The following is an 18,354-nucleotide window of genomic DNA, read 5'->3' on the forward strand; positions in this document are numbered from 1 at the left end:
CTCAAGTTTTCAACTCCAAACATCGGTTTTAGTTTATACAAAATGTATAAGAGTTAGATAAATGTTAGATCTAACTGCAATGGGTGTTATAAAGATCATTTTGCAAATCTAGTGCCAATATAACGTCTAATTGGAGCAGAAAATTGAATAAAATTAAAGTTGTCAAAGATGTATTATTATGTGGAACAGAATGACAGCATACTTGCTTTGCAATTAAAATATTTCATAAATACAGGGTTCTAATTTTCTTTTGTAAACTATTGTCGACTAGTTTAAATTGTGTCGCCACTAACAAACTAGCAATTTTGTAGCAATTCATAGATCACAGTCTAAACTGCATACACTTAGTTTGTGACTGTATAGTTACAATTTGAATGCAAATAAACATAATGTTATATCATCCATATTTTTTTATTTTAACATTCAAATAACACACATATATATATATATATATATATATATATATATAATAAAAGTAAAAACACGTGTCTGGGATTTTAAATATATATTGATTTAGCCAACGCGTTTCGAATAGCTCATCAGGGCATAATACAATATTGTATTATGCCCTGATGAGCTATTCGAAACGCGTTGGCTAAATCAATATATATTTAAAATCCCAGACACGTGTTTTTACTTTTATTATATAATATTCACAATCTGGATTATTACATTTTACTTATATAACTAGATATAGATAGATAGATAGAGAGATAGAGATATAGAGAGAGATATAGAGATAGAGAGAGAGATAGAGAGATAGATAGAGATATAGAGATATATATATATATAGATATATATATATATATATATATATATATATATATATATATATATATATATATATATATATATATATATATATATATATATATATATATATATATATATATATATTCAGTACATATATAAAAAGGTATGCGGTACTGTGGGGAGATACAAAACACTTCACATCATTTATTTGCATATTAAATAATAGTTACACAATAAGTAATATTAAAACACTGTCATCAACTTACACGAATATTTACATACATTTTGTATATGAAATTAAAAAGTGGTGTTATCTTTTGAAAAACTGTGGAATCAATGAAGTAACATTGTATTACCTTTTACAAAATTAACAATGCTGGTTTTGTACTAGCGCATAAAACATTTATTATAGAACAACAAGTAAAAACCAATTTATTAATTACACAATAGATAAAGGAAATCATATTAATGGCATTATGCATTAACTAAACAAGCTACATGTTGTATTTGCTACTGTTAAGAAACACTATCTTACTAAAAAAGATCACAACAGGTACTTTGCGCTTTTACATACTTGTGGTAAGTTTTGAATTACTAGTTTGACATTTATTGGCAGACAATTGTCGATATACAGACTTAATTTGCATGGGATTGCCTTCAAATTGTTAATTTTACAACCCTTTGACAATATTTGCACATCTGATCTTATAAGCTATAGCTGTTTTTTTTATTATAGATAGACAGATACAGACTTTTCCTAGCAAACATCCGACGTTAAATAGACGTTGAATATTGGTTGATTTTCGATCGCGACGTCGGCAACCAAAATACAACGTTGATTCAACGTTAGAATGGCGACGTTTAAACAATGTCGGGTAAAGACGTCTATACGACGTTGTATTTTGGTAATACAATAACTAGGACGTATAAAAATCACACAATATAAACATGTACAATAAATATGTTTTCATAAAGAATTCGACGGTTTTTGTGTTTTTTACAAAATATGGTTAAAAGTTGATTTGCACTTTCGACCCGTTTGTATCTTCGAATGTTTGCAAGCGCGATTCTCTTGTTATCTAAACCAGAAGATCTCCCGCGTGCGCGCCACTAGATTCCTTTGTTCACTGACCTACTGGCTAATTGGATTTTCCAACTTGGCTGTTATTGAATGTAAACCTTGTTGTTCAATAATAAGAGAAGATGGAAAGTACTTGTAATCGACAATAAACTACAGTTTGCGAGGTAGTTTTTGATTGTTATTTCAAGTTGTAATATTAAAATTGATATTATTATGCACTTGCTTTAAATTCAAATTCGGAATTATGGGAAAACTCGTACCATGGAGACTTCGTACAAATTTTGAATATACTAACGTTCATTTTTTTGTAGCAATTTGTTGTTGAAAACATTCTTGAAAACACATGTAATTACGTGAAAAATAAATATGTACACCTCAACACCGTTATTTCGAACACCGATAATCCGAATTCAACGTTAATTAAAAAATAAATAAAATTCAAAATTTTATCTTAACTTAAATTATTAATTGTATTAAATTCTAAAATTGACATATACAATTATGTAAAATGTAGTTTAAAAAAATTGTTTGTTGGTCATGAGATGATTAAGTATTGATCTTGCAGTTTAATTTCAAGTTTAGTTGTGAACTGATACAGTCATAAAATACATAATTAAATTTAAAGATGTTGTAACGCTTGATTATTTTACCATGTATGATAGAAAATTCGGTTTCATATATGTGTATGTTCAAGATGACGCATAATTATGTGCGTTTTCTTGGTGTTATTCATGCGGTTCATGTATGTCTTGTCATTTTTTCTACGTTTTATTAAAAAAAGAACAGTTGGTCTTTCTGATATTTTTTGTACTTCCAGGACAACTGGGAAGACATCCAAACAGATGCGGATTCAAGTTGGTGTTAGATTAAATGATAACGTTATTACGCAACGTTTCGGGGACGTTAAACGAACCATACATTTAATAATAACGTTGCAAAGTGGTTGAATTTTAGTTGCAAGTGGTTGTAGAATGGTTGGATTCTGGATGAAACATGGTTGATTTTGGTTGTAACATGACGTTAAATCAACGTCATAAAATGATGTCTACAAAACTTTCATTTACAACCAAAATTCAACAGTCTTTCAACGTCATGGTACAACGTCTTTTCAACGTCTATTCAACGTCATATGTTTGCTGGGTTCAAAGTTCTATAAAGGTTCACACATGTTCCATCCAAGTAAACCAACAGAATCAATAAATAAGATCACCATAGATAATAACTTTGTGTAAAGCTTGGAATCTTTGATAGTTCAGGAATCCCTCCTTTGTTGATTTATGTAAACCAATACTGTCAGTTTTGCTCGATAGAATAGCTTGTGTGATGCCCAGCTCTTGCCTTGGCAGAAAAGCTTCTAAAAACGGAAAACCAACAAATATCTTAAAATTTGATAAATGATGCAGACAATTTATAAATGTCTTTTTTGTTGATTTCGAATCTGGAAGATTTGTTACGAAAGATTTTGGTACGAACATCCAATGGTATTAGATTTTGATGTTTTAGGCCTAAACTTTATATAGTGATATGTAACCTTTCGGAATATCGGCAAAGCGCGAGCAGATGAGGTGTAGATACGCTTAAAAAAGCTAAAAGACTAAAAAGTTAAATCGGAATATCGTTACATTTTGTGAATAAATGTGTTTCTGATGGATAACAACCATAACTTACCAGAATATTGCTCATGATCACACGTAAAAATGCTTTCTGAGAGCGAACGGAAAATACGTATAACGAATTCTGACAAGTAAACAGTAGGGTGTCGTTATTTAAATACTGCGAGAATACAGATGCCAACTATAATGTTTAAAACAAATTACAAAAATTAACAAGCGATTGTGATTTGTCATGTTAATAATAACAATAAGATATCGAAAAGATGAAAGCAAATAAATTCGAAAGAAATCGGAGATTCGGGCAATACATTTAAGACGGGTTATGTTTATCAAAATTGTGTTTGGTAACGACTGACACTATATGTAGTGAACCAGTATATGGCATATAGGTTACAATATACTAAAATATTTTGGAGTGCAATGCTATACTCTCTAAAAACATGAACATCATTTATAAGAAGACACAATTCTCTGTAGGGGCACTTGCCATGGCTTTATTTTAGAATGTTTCTTTGTGCATGTGGTAGGGAAAACATTGATGTTTAACAGAAATGCACTCTTTTGCTTGAAGGTTGGAGACTACATAAGACTTTGACAGATGGCGGGAAACCCTTCTCAACTGGTACGAAGCCGGCAAATAGATGGCCATAAAACAGTGACCGCTGATTCGCGTCGAGTTCTTTCTTGCATAACGTATGACCCCCCTTTTTTATTGTTTAAATCATTGCGGCTTGGAATGCTCTTTAAGAAAAGGTATGGTTATGGGGATGTCTATGCGCAAAAGTTTGACTTTATTTTTTGTTAAAGTTATTGCTTTCACATTGAATTTGTGTAGGAAATCTTTTAGTATATTGTGACCTAAACTAACTTTATGTAAAAATGAAATATCATCTGCAAGTGCAAAATATGACTGTGAAAGCTGATTTTTGGTCATTTCTTAGCAAAAGAGAAGAATATAAGTGCATTAAATGCATGAATTCAGATTATTTGACCTGGAATAGTTGTTTTTCAAGTTGACCCCCACCCTTATATAGCTGAATAAGGGCTAAATTGCTTTCCGACTTAAATTCAAAGGCATTTTGGTTGACCGTGTAGCGTTAATGTGCAACATGAAGTCAGAATTCAACGCCAGGGACTCCGTGATCCAGTAACGCAACAATAGCTTGTGCGTAAAGCATGAACATTCAAACAGAGCCCCATTTCACCGACATGAAATGGCGGACATTTTTACAGTTTGGACAGTGCAGCAGACGCTTAACTGAGCCAGCTTTCATATTTAGTTCAATCATGAACATAACAAGCTTTATCACTTGCTATGATTCATAGAAATACACATAAAATACATAAATGCATTTTCTTTTTTCATTTTATACCTATTTTTTGGGGGTATTTTGACCTTTTCAGGTAGAGAAATGTCTGGGACTTAGCCGAGGGCAACTGGAGAAGGGTTGTTGATGGCAAAACAGGCAATAATACTAAATTATTATCATGTACACAAGCAAATAAGCATAGTTATGATGTTTAAGGTGTGAAATACTGTCATAATATGGTTTGTGGTCACTCAAATCCTTGCCATCGTGCAATTCCCCGTGCAGTTTGTATTGATAGCTCCGCGTCCTGACACGTAAAGCTCGTGCTTTGTTGGCAGCAGAAGTTGGCACTTAACAGGTTTATCCTTGCTCCTAAGCATGTATGCAGTACATCTGAGTTGATATGCTACTTGTAACCCTACAATTAGCTTGTGTTTGGTATTGTTTCCTCACAATATGCTTACAGTCATGGTCCCGGCTTGAAAGGATGTGGCGTCCGACTTAAACATAGGATTGTTGTAGCAAGTGTCCCCTTCATCATTTACCTTAGAGGGATCTTTTTGCCAAAATTTGGCATTTCAGCAACCAGTTTTGTTTTTTATTTGGCACATGCTTCTCTCATTCAGTGATTTAAGGGAAGTATTGACCTTATTCGCTTGTCTTTGCATACAAAGGTGACATGGATCAATGATATTTGTTGTGTTGAGAATTCTGCGGGAAGCTGTGTCCCCAAAAGAAGTACCAGAAATCCTTCCAGGAAGCTTGCATTGATCTGAACTGCCTTTCTGCCCCTGTTACAACATGAAACCTCATTTCTAAGCTTATAATGCTTTCCTACATGTGTGTGTCTTGTTCATTTTAACCTTTCCTTCCATTCTAAACCCCAAAAATGAGCATTTTTGTCTTTGGCTCGGTTATGAAGCGCCATTTTGACCAGATTGCCACCATCAAAATAGTCAAAAGTACTTATTTTGTGCCCAAAATATGAAATTTTGTATTCTCTTCAACCTCTTAATGAGAGCTGGCAGTGAATATTGACCATCTTCTTCAGTTTAAAGGCACCCATGACATTATATGCTAGAATATATAATTGGCAGCTGGTAAACAAATTGGCTCCGAGCAACAAGGCGCTTTCAAGATTTTACACTTTTATTGGTGCGAAACAACAAGTTATTGGAAGCTTATGGATTTCTACACTTCAAAGTATCTTTGATCTTTCATTTTCACCAATTTGCTTATTGTCTGTGATGAAATTGGATTTTTTTTTGCTTTGAAATTGACATTTTTGGGGTGATTTAAAAAAAAAAGAACAAAAAAGGCATTATCAAAATTGCTTTGAGTGAAAATATCTAACAAATTCATTCTTTCCCCACCCGGCATAAGCCCCACGTGCCTGTCCATTTGGTTTGTTTTGGTATTTTGTTGCATATATTGAACACAACAACTTTAAATCTTAAAGGGACATTTAAGCTTTAACAGGCCTAAAATTGCCTTCTTCGGACCGAAAACACCCGCGCGTGAAAATATGATATAAAATGGCCAAATGGACAGATAATCCAGCCAAACCTAATATTTTGCTGCAATATGCATAGGAAGATAATAATATGCAAGAAAAACACATTTTAATCAGAATAAATTTCTCCTTTAGGTTACAATATACTAAAATATTTTGGAGTGCAATGCTATACTCTCTAAAAACATGAACATCATTTATAAGAAGACACAATTCTCTGTAGGGGCACTTGCCATGGCTTTATTTTAGAATGTTTCTTTGTGCATGTGGTAGGGAAAACATTGATGTTTAACAGAAATGCACTCTTTTGCTTGAAGGTTGGAGACTACATAAGACTTTGACAGATGGCGGGAAACCCTTCTCAACTGGTACGAAGCCGGCAAATAGATGGCCATAAAACAGTGACCGCTGATTCGCGTCGAGTTCTTTCTTGCATAACGTATGACCCCCCTTTTTTATTGTTTAAATCATTGCGGCTTGGAATGCTCTTTAAGAAAAGGTATGGTTATGGGGATGTCTATGCGCAAAAGTTTGACTTTATTTTTTGTTAAAGTTATTGCTTTCACATTGAATTTGTGTAGGAAATCTTTTAGTATATTGTGACCTATACCCTTTGAAGATGAGTATTCAGGGGAGATAATTTGGTAATGACTGAATTCCGGAACGGTCTATATGTAGCGGAGAAAAACAAATAATGCGAGAATATTTAGTGCGATTCGCTACACAATTATGATGTCATTTGTATACTTTTTCCTGAGGTATGTATTTACATGTGATTTAGCATATGTCAAAGTGTTTTTGATTTGTTCAATGTCATAAAGAGCATCGCGAAAATATATGTTGCGTGGCATTTTTTTAGATGCATCCCCTATGCCTATTGTTTGTCTAAATTTCCATATGTATGAACGGTCAACGCCCGCTACGCGGGCTTTTGCCCGTATAATACATGAACACAATGCAGTATAAGATTCAATTTACATGCTTCAAGTTCATATAATTTATTAACACTATCGAGAATCATTTTATTTATATATTCAAACATTTTCAATAAATTGACATTATATTTATTACAATATAAAGAAGTGAAACTCCAGCTGCTGGAGCAGTATTGAATTTTCATTAAAAACAATTAGTTGGTCCTTTATTTAAGGCAAGTGACCGATTGCCAAAACAGTACAAAACAGCACAATACAGCACAATACAAACCAACATAAACACAAAATATGAATAAAGCTGGGGTCACCGCCTTGGAACGGTCAATGCAAAGCAAACAAAACAAGAGCTGTCAGAGGCTAGCGCGCTCGACTATTCGAGTGCTTGACAGTATAACTTAAGCCATAATGGGAAAATTGTTAATATTCAATAATTTATTAGACGATCTTTCAAAAATAAAAAAAGGGAAAAAATTATATTGGGGGGGGGGGGTAGAGGGGGTATAATGTGGGGTATGGTAATGTATTAGATGATCTTTTAAAAATAAAAAAAGGAAAAAAAATGGGAGGGGGGAGGTGGGGGAGGGGGCTCAGGGATTCTGGGTTGGAGCGTGGGGTATTGTTTGGGTGGAATCCATTGTGGTAATCAGGTAAGTGTTGTTTTGTCAAAGTATTAATAAAATCTGATTATAAATAATGAAGTTATGGCAATTTAAGCAAAATGTTCAATTATCTAAGTATAAAAGGGGCCATAATTCTGTCAAAATGCTTGATACAGTGGTCTGCTCTTGTTTATAGGTTGGGGTCATGTTGGTAAACAAGTATGTACAATATAAAAGCAATATTTGAATTGACATTGTTAATATTTGGGGTAGTACGCAAACTTTAACAGTTGCTGCATATTCTAAGTGGAAAAGGGGCCATAGTTATTACAAAATGCTTCATATAGTTGTTTGCTCTTAATTATAGGTTGAGGTCATGTTGGTAAACAAGTATGCAAAATATGAAAGCAATATGTCAAAGGACATTGAAAATAAATGGGGTAGTACGCAAACTTTAAGATTTGCACACAAACGCCAACGCAGGGGTGAGTAGGATAGCTCCACTATATATAGTTCATATATAATAGTCGAGCTAAAAAGAAAAAGATGTATTTCATTACAAGATTTACTTTACCTTTTTTATATTATACATCAACAACATCAAAAGTGAATTCATACATATATTTTAAAATGTTTCAATACACATATAGAAAAGAACACAAATATATTATATAAATATATATGTATAAATACAACAGCATACTATAATAAACATACACAAATTAGATATATTGCATTGCAGAATATATACAAGAAAATGCAACAGCATACTATACTATACATACACAAATCAGATATATATTGGCAGAATATATACAAAACATACAACAGCATATTATACTATACATACACACATCAGATATATTGCATTGCAGAATTCTTCATCGTGGATGTTGTCATGGGTTGTGCCCGGTCCCAGCCCGGTGATATGACTGCATGCTCTCAGCATTTGAGTCGTTGTCACCTCGTCATCTTCATATTTTTTCCGAATACCGAAGAGTCACCCGTGCACTTCTTTACACTTTTTCCGGTGTAATCAAGTCAGGGCGTGTTCCGACACTAGGCGGATTATCAGGTCCACTGTATCTGCATCACGACGCAACAGGGGGACGAGCATGTAAAACCCTAGGTCGGGATGCTCTGCTCGAGTGTTGATTCTGCGATGCCACCCTGAAAAAAATATGTTGTGAACTATGATATAATTTTATATAGTGTTTTTATATAATAATATTTAAATCATAACTATCAATTGAAAATAATATATTACTATGTTATTCTATATATGTAAAAATAATACCTTCAACGTCGTTGTTCGTTCTTACTGTCTGCCGATATACGCTCCAATTGTCCGGTTGCCACATCGACCCTCGGATCCACGTCCGTTCCATGTACAGCACCACATTCAGTTTAGAACCTCAGACAGAAATGATGGTTTATTGTTATATTAACTGCTAACAACATTATGTACACCATTTGTTAATGTATATCGTAATAAGTTTAACGATATTTGTGTATAATAAATACATTTATAACAAGAGTGCCAAACTGTCACAAGATACGCCCGTTCGAAGGTTTTGGACACCATGCTCAATGCTTGAAAGTGTCCTCAAGACCTAGTTATTGACCCGGCATGACCCATATTTGAACTTGACCTAGATATCACTTAGATGTAACATCTGACTAAATTTGGTGAAGATCAGATGAAAACTACTTCAATTAAAGAGCGGACAACATGCTTAATGCTTGAAATGCACTATGTGACCTCGTTTTTGACCCGGCATGACCCATGTTCGAACTTGACCTACATATCATCTAGACACAACTTCTGACCAAATTAGGTGAAGATCAGATGAAAACTACTTCAATTAGAGAGCGGACACCATGCTAAATGCTTGAAATGCACTAAGTAACCTCGTGACCTAGTTTTTGACCCGGCATGACCCATATTTGAACTTGACCTACATATCATCTAGACACAACTTCTGACCAAATTTGGTGAAGATCGGATGAATACAATTTGAATTAGAGTCCGGACAAAGTGGCGCCGTTGAAAATGCACTTATTGACCCTATGACCTAGTTTTTGACCCGGCATGACCCATATTCGAACTTGGCCTTTATATCAACTAGATGCAACTGCTGACCAAGTTTGGTGAAGATCGGATGAATACAATTTGAAATAGAGTCCGGACAAAGTGGCCACTTTGAAAATGCACTTATTGACCCTATGACCTAGTTTTTGACCCGGCATGACCCATATTCGAACTTGGCCTAGATATCAACTAGATACAACTGCTGACCAAGTTTGGTGAAGATCGGATGAATACAATTTGAAATAGAGTCCGGACAAAGTGGCCCCTTTGAAAATGCACTTATTGACCCTATGACCTAGTTTTTGACCCGGCATGACCCATATTCGAACTTGGCCTAGATATCAACTAGATGCAACTGCTGACCAAGTTTGGTGAAGATCGGATGAATACAACTTGAATTAGAGTCCGGACAAAGTGATGCCTTCCGCCCGCCGCCCGCCGCCCGCCGCCCGCCCGCCCGCCCGCCGCCAAGGGGTTTCACATAATACGTCCCGTATTTTATACGGGCGTATAAAAAGCAATATACATACCTCTTCAGCCTGCAGCTTCAGTTGTTCGAAGGCGGGAACGATGTGCTCGCACGGCAAGTACGGCAAGGACATCAGTTTCCTCAAGAAGAGGAACTTGTCGCCCTTTGCCGCATATGCCGTGGCGAGGCCCTCGCACACCACCTTCCGGCACACGCGCTGGTTCCAATGAAACACACATCCTTTCAAAGTGACCCTTGGGTAGATCTGGGTACTAATTGGTAACTAATTGGCCATTAAAGGCCCGTGTCGGTACATTAAAGGCCTGTGTCGGTAATTAATTGTTTGCTATTTACATAACGGCACATACCGCTAATTGATAGTTTGTGAGTTGATAGTAAAGCATAAGCTTTTTCTAAAAGTAAAAGGTCAACTTCATTTTATTAGTTCTTTATTGAATAAATTGTATTATTGTGCATTCATGTTTTATTATTATTTATGTATACATGTATAGTACATACACATAAACATGATGCATAAAAGATAACAGCACTTCATGTTTATATTTATTAAACATAATGAACTATGCACAAATGTTTTAAAACTAACAATAAATCATTAGCGAGGCTGTTTTCGGAGAAAACCCGAGCTATTGTCATAGCCAGCTCGTCGTCCGACGTACAACGTCCGCCGTCCGACGTCCGCCGTCCGCCGTAGGCGTCGTGCCAAAACCTTAACATTGGCCATAACTCTTTAAATATTGAAGATAGCACCTTGATATTTGGCATGCATGTGTATCTCATGGAGCTGCACATTTTGAGTGGTAAAATTTCAAGGGGAACATCATCCTTCAAGGTCTAAGGTCGAAAAAACAAAGTCAAGGGAAGTAATAAGCTTTAAATCGACATAGTTATCTGACCTGCCCACGTATATATTTTTGTTAAATAAATCAAAGCGGTGCAGTAGGCGGCAAAACTACTTAGAAATAGTGCAAGAAATTGTTACATATTCCAGCATTTAGGGTAATCACTGTGCTTCAAAGACTGAAAGTTTGATAGTATTCAAAAAAATATAAACGAAGATATATCATGTTCTAGGTGGTATTCATGAAAATGAAGACACGTTGATTCAAGATAAAAGACACTTCGGATAACAGAGACTTTCAACAAATTGGGCGCTCTTATAACCGAGTTTTATCTTCTACCCGAAATGAATTTATGTATAGTATGGCTACTCTTATCAAACATTTTGAAGTACGAATCAAGGTGCATAGTCCAGCGCGACACATTGGGAATCTATTCACATCCTAATTAGAAACACACGTGAATTATAACCAATGACGTTTTTCGTTTTCAAAAATATCATTACTATTAATTTATACAGACAGACAGACAGACAGACAGACAGAACAGAACAGAACAGAACAGAACAGAACAGAACAGACAGACAGACAGACAGACAGACAGACAGACAGACAGACAGACAGACAGACAGACAGACAGACAGACAGACAGACAGACAGACAGACAGACAGACAGACAGACAGACAGACAGACAGACAGACACTTTATTCAGACTTATACAAAAGAACATCGTCTTAATACACAAATATACACATTATTCTCTGTCACGTGACTACGAATAACAATAAAGCATTATATAACATAAAACCCCAATTTTAAAATACCAATACAAATAAACACAATCGATGGTGAAATTTCTATCTAAGGTTATGAAATACATTTCTTATAACTAAAGCTTATTTTATATATTTACATACATTAGTTTGGATCCTCAATGGGTGTGCAGAAACTCTTAATCTTAAGAAATATAAACGCAGACGTCTAGGAGTAAGTCCGAGTATTCTTCATATTCCAAAGAGGTTTTTTACATAGTTTATACATATCTATTACAGGACTGTTATTTACTTTACCGAACCACTCCTGTTTAAAATTGTCGACAAGTCTACGTTTGAATTCACTTACAAAACTATTTATTTGCACAACGTTTGGATTTTCAAATACATAACCAAATCCATAATTATTTAACATATTCTTGACATTTGTGAGCCAATTGTTATAACCTTTATTACAATCGTTTAAGGCGTGTCTGTATACAGTTTACATAATAATTGTTTATAACTTTAAACGAATATTTTATAATTTTAACAAACATATTAATATACAATGGATATTTACCTAATTCTCCAATAACAGCAAAATTACATGTATTTATTTTAACCCGAAGCAATCGTTTGCAAAATTGTAAATGTATGCGTTCGATATCATCTGACGTCGTGAAACCCCATAATTCTGATGTGCTATTTAATATAGAACCCACAAACGAGTCAAACAACTAGAAGATTTTTTTTGTTTTATGTCAAAGTCGTGGCATTTTGTCAATAGTGTATTCATGGCTTTAAGGGCTTTACCAACCAAATGTTCTTGATTTAATTTAAAACTTCCAGTATAATTCAGCACTGTACTTAAATAGTTAAAATTATCAACAACTTCAACAACATTACCATTGTATGTCCATTTTTCATTTTCTTTTAATCCTCCTCTCTTCCTAAACACCGTTATTTTTTGTTTTTGCAGTGTTAACACTAAGACCCCAAGAGTTACAGGATAAATATAAATTATCTAGATGAGATTGGACTTCAGCAAGTGACATGCCTAAAATAGCCATGTCGTCAGCAAATAATAGTAAAATCAACACATAATCATCTATACTCAATCCAGAGTTAAAATTATCTTGTAAGAAAAGTTCAAGGTCTTCGACAAATAAAGAAAACAAAATCGGCGACATTATCGCCCCTTGCCTCAATCCAACCGCATATTACTCATATTATAACTGCAATTTATAAATAAGATTAAATTGCTTATTTCTTAAGAAATATAGTTCAAGTGAGGACCGGAAATAATTGTGTACATAATGAACTTGTTTTAGGGCTAAATTGAGATTCGGAGAGATGAAAATACAACGGATCATGTGGATCAACACGATCGTGTTTAATTTTACTTAAAGCAGGGTTCTAAATAACGAGAGCGAAGCACAGGTGGTTAGCGAGTGACTATGATATTTATTAGTGAAAACATCATTTTGAATGATAAATAATCCTATTTTAACTAACAAACCAACTTTTCTGAAGAAAAAAAATCACTATCAAATATATCTAACAAGGTATTCAACTCGAAATCACCCGAAAACAGGGTGCATCGCTTTGAACAGCTATTACTTCATCAATTTTGCAGCGATTTTCATGAACCCGGTCTTATTTAACGCAGAAATGAATTTCCTTTCTGGAAATGTATATTTATATACATATATATATTTATATATCTTCTCTATGTATTGGATCTCCAGAGGGAGGAAATTATAAAAACTTCATACATTTACTCTTTTATTAAATATTTCGGCCAAAGGCCTTCTTCAGTAAACGATTATTAAGACAACTTTACATAGCGTTTTCCAATCTCCATGCAGAGTTGTCGTTCCTTGCTCTCAATGCTGGTTCCCGTCAAATCACTGCGCGGTGGTTGAGCGTTTTCTTCTGTTGATCATAACGGAAGTAAATACAAATAAATGACGTAACGTTACCCGACGTGAACGTGACGTTACGCGCCAATACTCGGAAGTCGCTGCATATTATGAATTGTACGCTGTGTATATATTATTATATAGATATTATACCCACATACCCACATATACACACATATACATATATTTTTTATATATCTTCGAGCCGGACGTCTTCCGCACTGCTGGGATTGCTGTCTTCTCCAAGATGCAGCGGACTTGTCACCCGCTGTCTATCGTCGAGAGCTCGCTGACCCGGACCTGCCAGAGGTCCCGTCTGTAGAGGGACGGGGATAGTGGGACAGCAAGACCACCAGTGTAGAGGAAATACGGGGCGGACCAGAACAGGCTTCTTTCCTGGAGAGGTAATGAAGCGTGCCTGGAACTTCGAGGGGGGGGGGGGCCTTATAGAGGGACCCCGGGATAGCGGTACTCAGTACGCTCAACGCACTGGGGAAACTGTCTCGGGGATGAAGACGACGGCCGGTGACAGCGAGAGGGGCCATAAAGGCAGAGCTGCTTGCTTGCACTCCTTTGGTGGAGCTGCGTACAGACAAGAATTTGTCTTTGAATTGTCAACTACCAGTGCACATTAAGGTCTCATTGGCCACCGTGCACTGGTATATTTGGATCTAAATTATATCTTTGGCGAATACCCGGGAAGCCGGGGTAAATTTGACCTACTTTGGTTCAAAATTTATCTTTTTCCCCTGAAAGGTCACAGGGGCAGGTCGGACCATAAAGACTTCGTGAAGGGGCCGGTAGGACCTGAAAATAAACTCTGAAGGGAAAAAAGGAGAAGTGGTATTGAAAAGTATCACTGTTTACAGTTCATTTGTATACTATCCATTGTATTTTCCTATGTAGCCGGATCGAGCCCATAGCTCGACATGCCCCAGACCAGACCACGATGCTAACCTGGCATAATACAAAAACACGGGTATGACTAAAATACGAAAACAGTACTGTTTTCGCGAAAACAGTAACATGTACCGAAAACAGTTAGAATTCCCAACTTTACAGCGTGATAGTGGCGCTAAACTATGATTTTGATGAATGTTTACAACAGTACGCAAAATGATGCTTTATATTAATTATTTCTTTTTTACGACAAGCATGTTATTACTGTTTTAAATGAAAGCATTATATAATACGAGGACCGAAAACAGTTAGATTTCCCACCTTTACATCGTAATATTTCCGTTAAATCATGATTTTAATATATGATAACGTTAGAAAGCATTTGAGCGAAGATTCAAATATGTTCAAGACGTTACCTGTAATTAAGTCAATGGTTATATAAAAGAACACATCATCAAAATATATATTTTATTAATGAACACATGTTAAATATTGGTATTTTTGGTAGAGTAGACAAAATTAAATTAAATGTTTTACATAAAGACATTATGAGAATAACATTTCATAATAAGATGCATATTAATTAATTATGACGTTCGGTATCGGAACGTGTTTAAAAGTTTAAACATGTGCTGATCGCAACGACAATCAAGACAACAGCTTTAAAGTAACATGCCTATAAATAATCCCACCATAAGGGAATTTTAATCACAGCATAAAGAAATACATTTCATGCATAATGTGTCGACAATTAAGGCAACAGCTTGACATCAATTTTTAAAGCTTTCTTTTTGCGGATGGCGTTCTTGACCGCTCTGCTCGTTTTCTTTTTCGTTGGCAGGGTTTTTACCGGCTGAGGGTGTTTTGATCAGTATTCTTGATCCATCAGTGGAAACCACTACATTTCGGTGAGACTTCCCGTAGTCACATAAAAAAAAAAAATTCCGTTCTCTTTGTTTTTCTGTTAACATCTCCCAATGGTCGATGGATACTTGGTGGTGTTTAAATTGTTCCGTCAATCTGAAATTACCCGTACCTCGCACGGCCCTACATCTCTCCATTTTTTCTCCCTCAACGATCTGCTCTACCTTTGCTATGAATTTGCTGAGGTCCATCAACTTCCATTGCGTAGAAATTTTAATATGTGATTTGCGGATTCACAATTGTTGTTAGTCCACCCTGTGCTAACCTTTCCTATTAAAGACGGTTTTATAACAAAATCATGTAGTGTCGGTACCCATTTGTTGACAAAGTAAGGTAGAAACTGTTTCCCTCGGACATTTTCATCTTTTGATGTTATTAATCTCTTAATTCTTTCAAGTCATACAGTGTAAGTGTCCACATCAACTGCCTTAATCAATCCATTTTCGCCAAAAACAAGTTCATTAATTTCTTTCCGGTCTGAGATTGGGTACCCTACCTTGTCTTCCATGTACCTGTTGGTGTTTTCTTTGAGGTGACGGGTGCACAACACATGTGTAGATCCAGTGAGACACCTACTTATAGCATTTCTTTTTCAAAGTCGCTGGTTTGCAAATTGTTTTCCTCTCTTTCAACGTCTTTAACTGAGCGGTGCTTCACCTTACTTTCTAAATGCCTCAAAACTCGTCCTTATATATTTCACATTTTTGTCTATGTCTTTTACAGAGCCATGGCATTGCCTTTCCGGAAATGATCGTATGTACTGTACTATCGCAATGTTGTTTGAAATAGTCATCTCGGCCCAATCAAACAAGCGTAGTTCCTCTCTTCTATCATCAAATACATGATCTTTCAAAACCTAGCCTGCCCTTCGCAATACCATTCAAACTATATACCAAATAGCAACAGAGAGAGCCCACGTCACCGCAAGTTATGACACAAGACAGCAGAACTATATATAAGAACCAATACTAACACTATGTGCTAATATGTCCTCCGCGAGGGACGTTAAACGGGGGTGAAATGTATCGGTGCTATACACCGGGCACTTAAAAGAACCAGGGGTGCCTCTGGAATCGGGGCGTTTCCTGTATCCTGCTCGAACCCCCACTAACACCTCTCCTGGGGTTGAGAGCACAACAACCACACATGGGTAAATGAAAACTAAAATGAAGGCCATAAACTATAATACTATGAGTTTTACAAGATAATATCAAACATAAATAAATCATATGATATAACAACGGCATTCTTAGATCAATTATTTACTTTTCCTATCCTATTATAATAGCAAATATAACATAACTACAAAATAAATACATCCCAGCTTGATACATGAGCTGGATGTTTGACAGGCGGGTGGGAAAGAACGATGGTGACTCCGGGTGGGGCTTTGGGAGGCTCTATGGTCGGTTCTTGGCTGATCTGTTGTCGCGCGCAGCGAGAGGGTGGATGAGGGTGCTTGTCTCGAGGGACTTCGGCGGGTGGGGGCTCGGGCCGGGGCCGTTTGCGGGCGCGGGGGGGGGGGGGGGCTCGGGCTCGCTCGGCGTGGGTGCGCTTGTGCGGGGGCGGCGTGTTCTGCGATCTGGAAACTGCAACGATATACAGCCCTTCACGACTGACCGACGATCGTAAATAACCGACAGACACCTCCTCTTCCGCTCCAGACAAATGCACAACAATCACATACCACATACTATACACAACCATATACAGATCACCATCAAGGGACGCGGAACACACGGGCGTGGCACTCTCATACACATTACTCGCTATGTGTATTCCGGGTCTTACTTACCGGGTGGTGATGGGATGTGGGTCGCGTTGAGTGTCTTGTACATTAGTAGTGTGCGGGACACTTAGCGGGATCCGCACATCATCACCACCATACGGTAGAGAGCACATTAAGGTCTCATTGGCCAACGTGCACGGAACTCTCTTAAAAATAAAAATCATTTGGCGTACACCCGGCCAGACGAGGTAAATTTGACCTACTTTGGCTCAAAATTAACCTTTATCCCCTGATAGGTCACAGGGGCAGGTCGGGCTATAATAACCTCGTGAAGAGGCCAGTAGGACCTGTAAATAAACTCTGAAACAACAACAAAAAAAAAAAACTTGCACAAAAGTTACAAATAAACATTCTAGCGGTCACTATTACATGCGCGCGCATCTTTACAGGGAACTATTCATATAGCGCCCGCTGACTATGCGCGCGCATCTTTACAGGGCACTATTCAAAATAACGGACCTGTGAAGTTTATATACGCAAAGAAGAAACAAATGTATGTGAGGTATAATATATATATATATATATGGGCCGCGTCGTGAAAAAAAACCCGCCTTAATGACAAAAAATATCATTTTCAGTATTTAATCAAATTTAATAGTTCATTTTATGTGTAGAATATTGGTGCAAACAGATTTGAAATCGGAAAAAGATGCCGAAGATAACGCAATGACGTAACGTCACTAAAGCTCTCCATTTTTATGTTGACGTCAACATCACGTCAACATCATTTTAGACGCGCTCAGAAACGCGCCAACGTTAAATCAATATGGTACAGGCGGAAATAAATAGTTAACGTCGTATGCGATCATTACGTCTTTAAACATTTTTTAATCAATAG

This window comes from Dreissena polymorpha, chromosome 3 (genome assembly GCF_020536995.1).
Source record: "Dreissena polymorpha isolate Duluth1 chromosome 3, UMN_Dpol_1.0, whole genome shotgun sequence".
NCBI lineage: Eukaryota > Metazoa > Mollusca > Bivalvia > Myida > Dreissenidae > Dreissena > Dreissena polymorpha.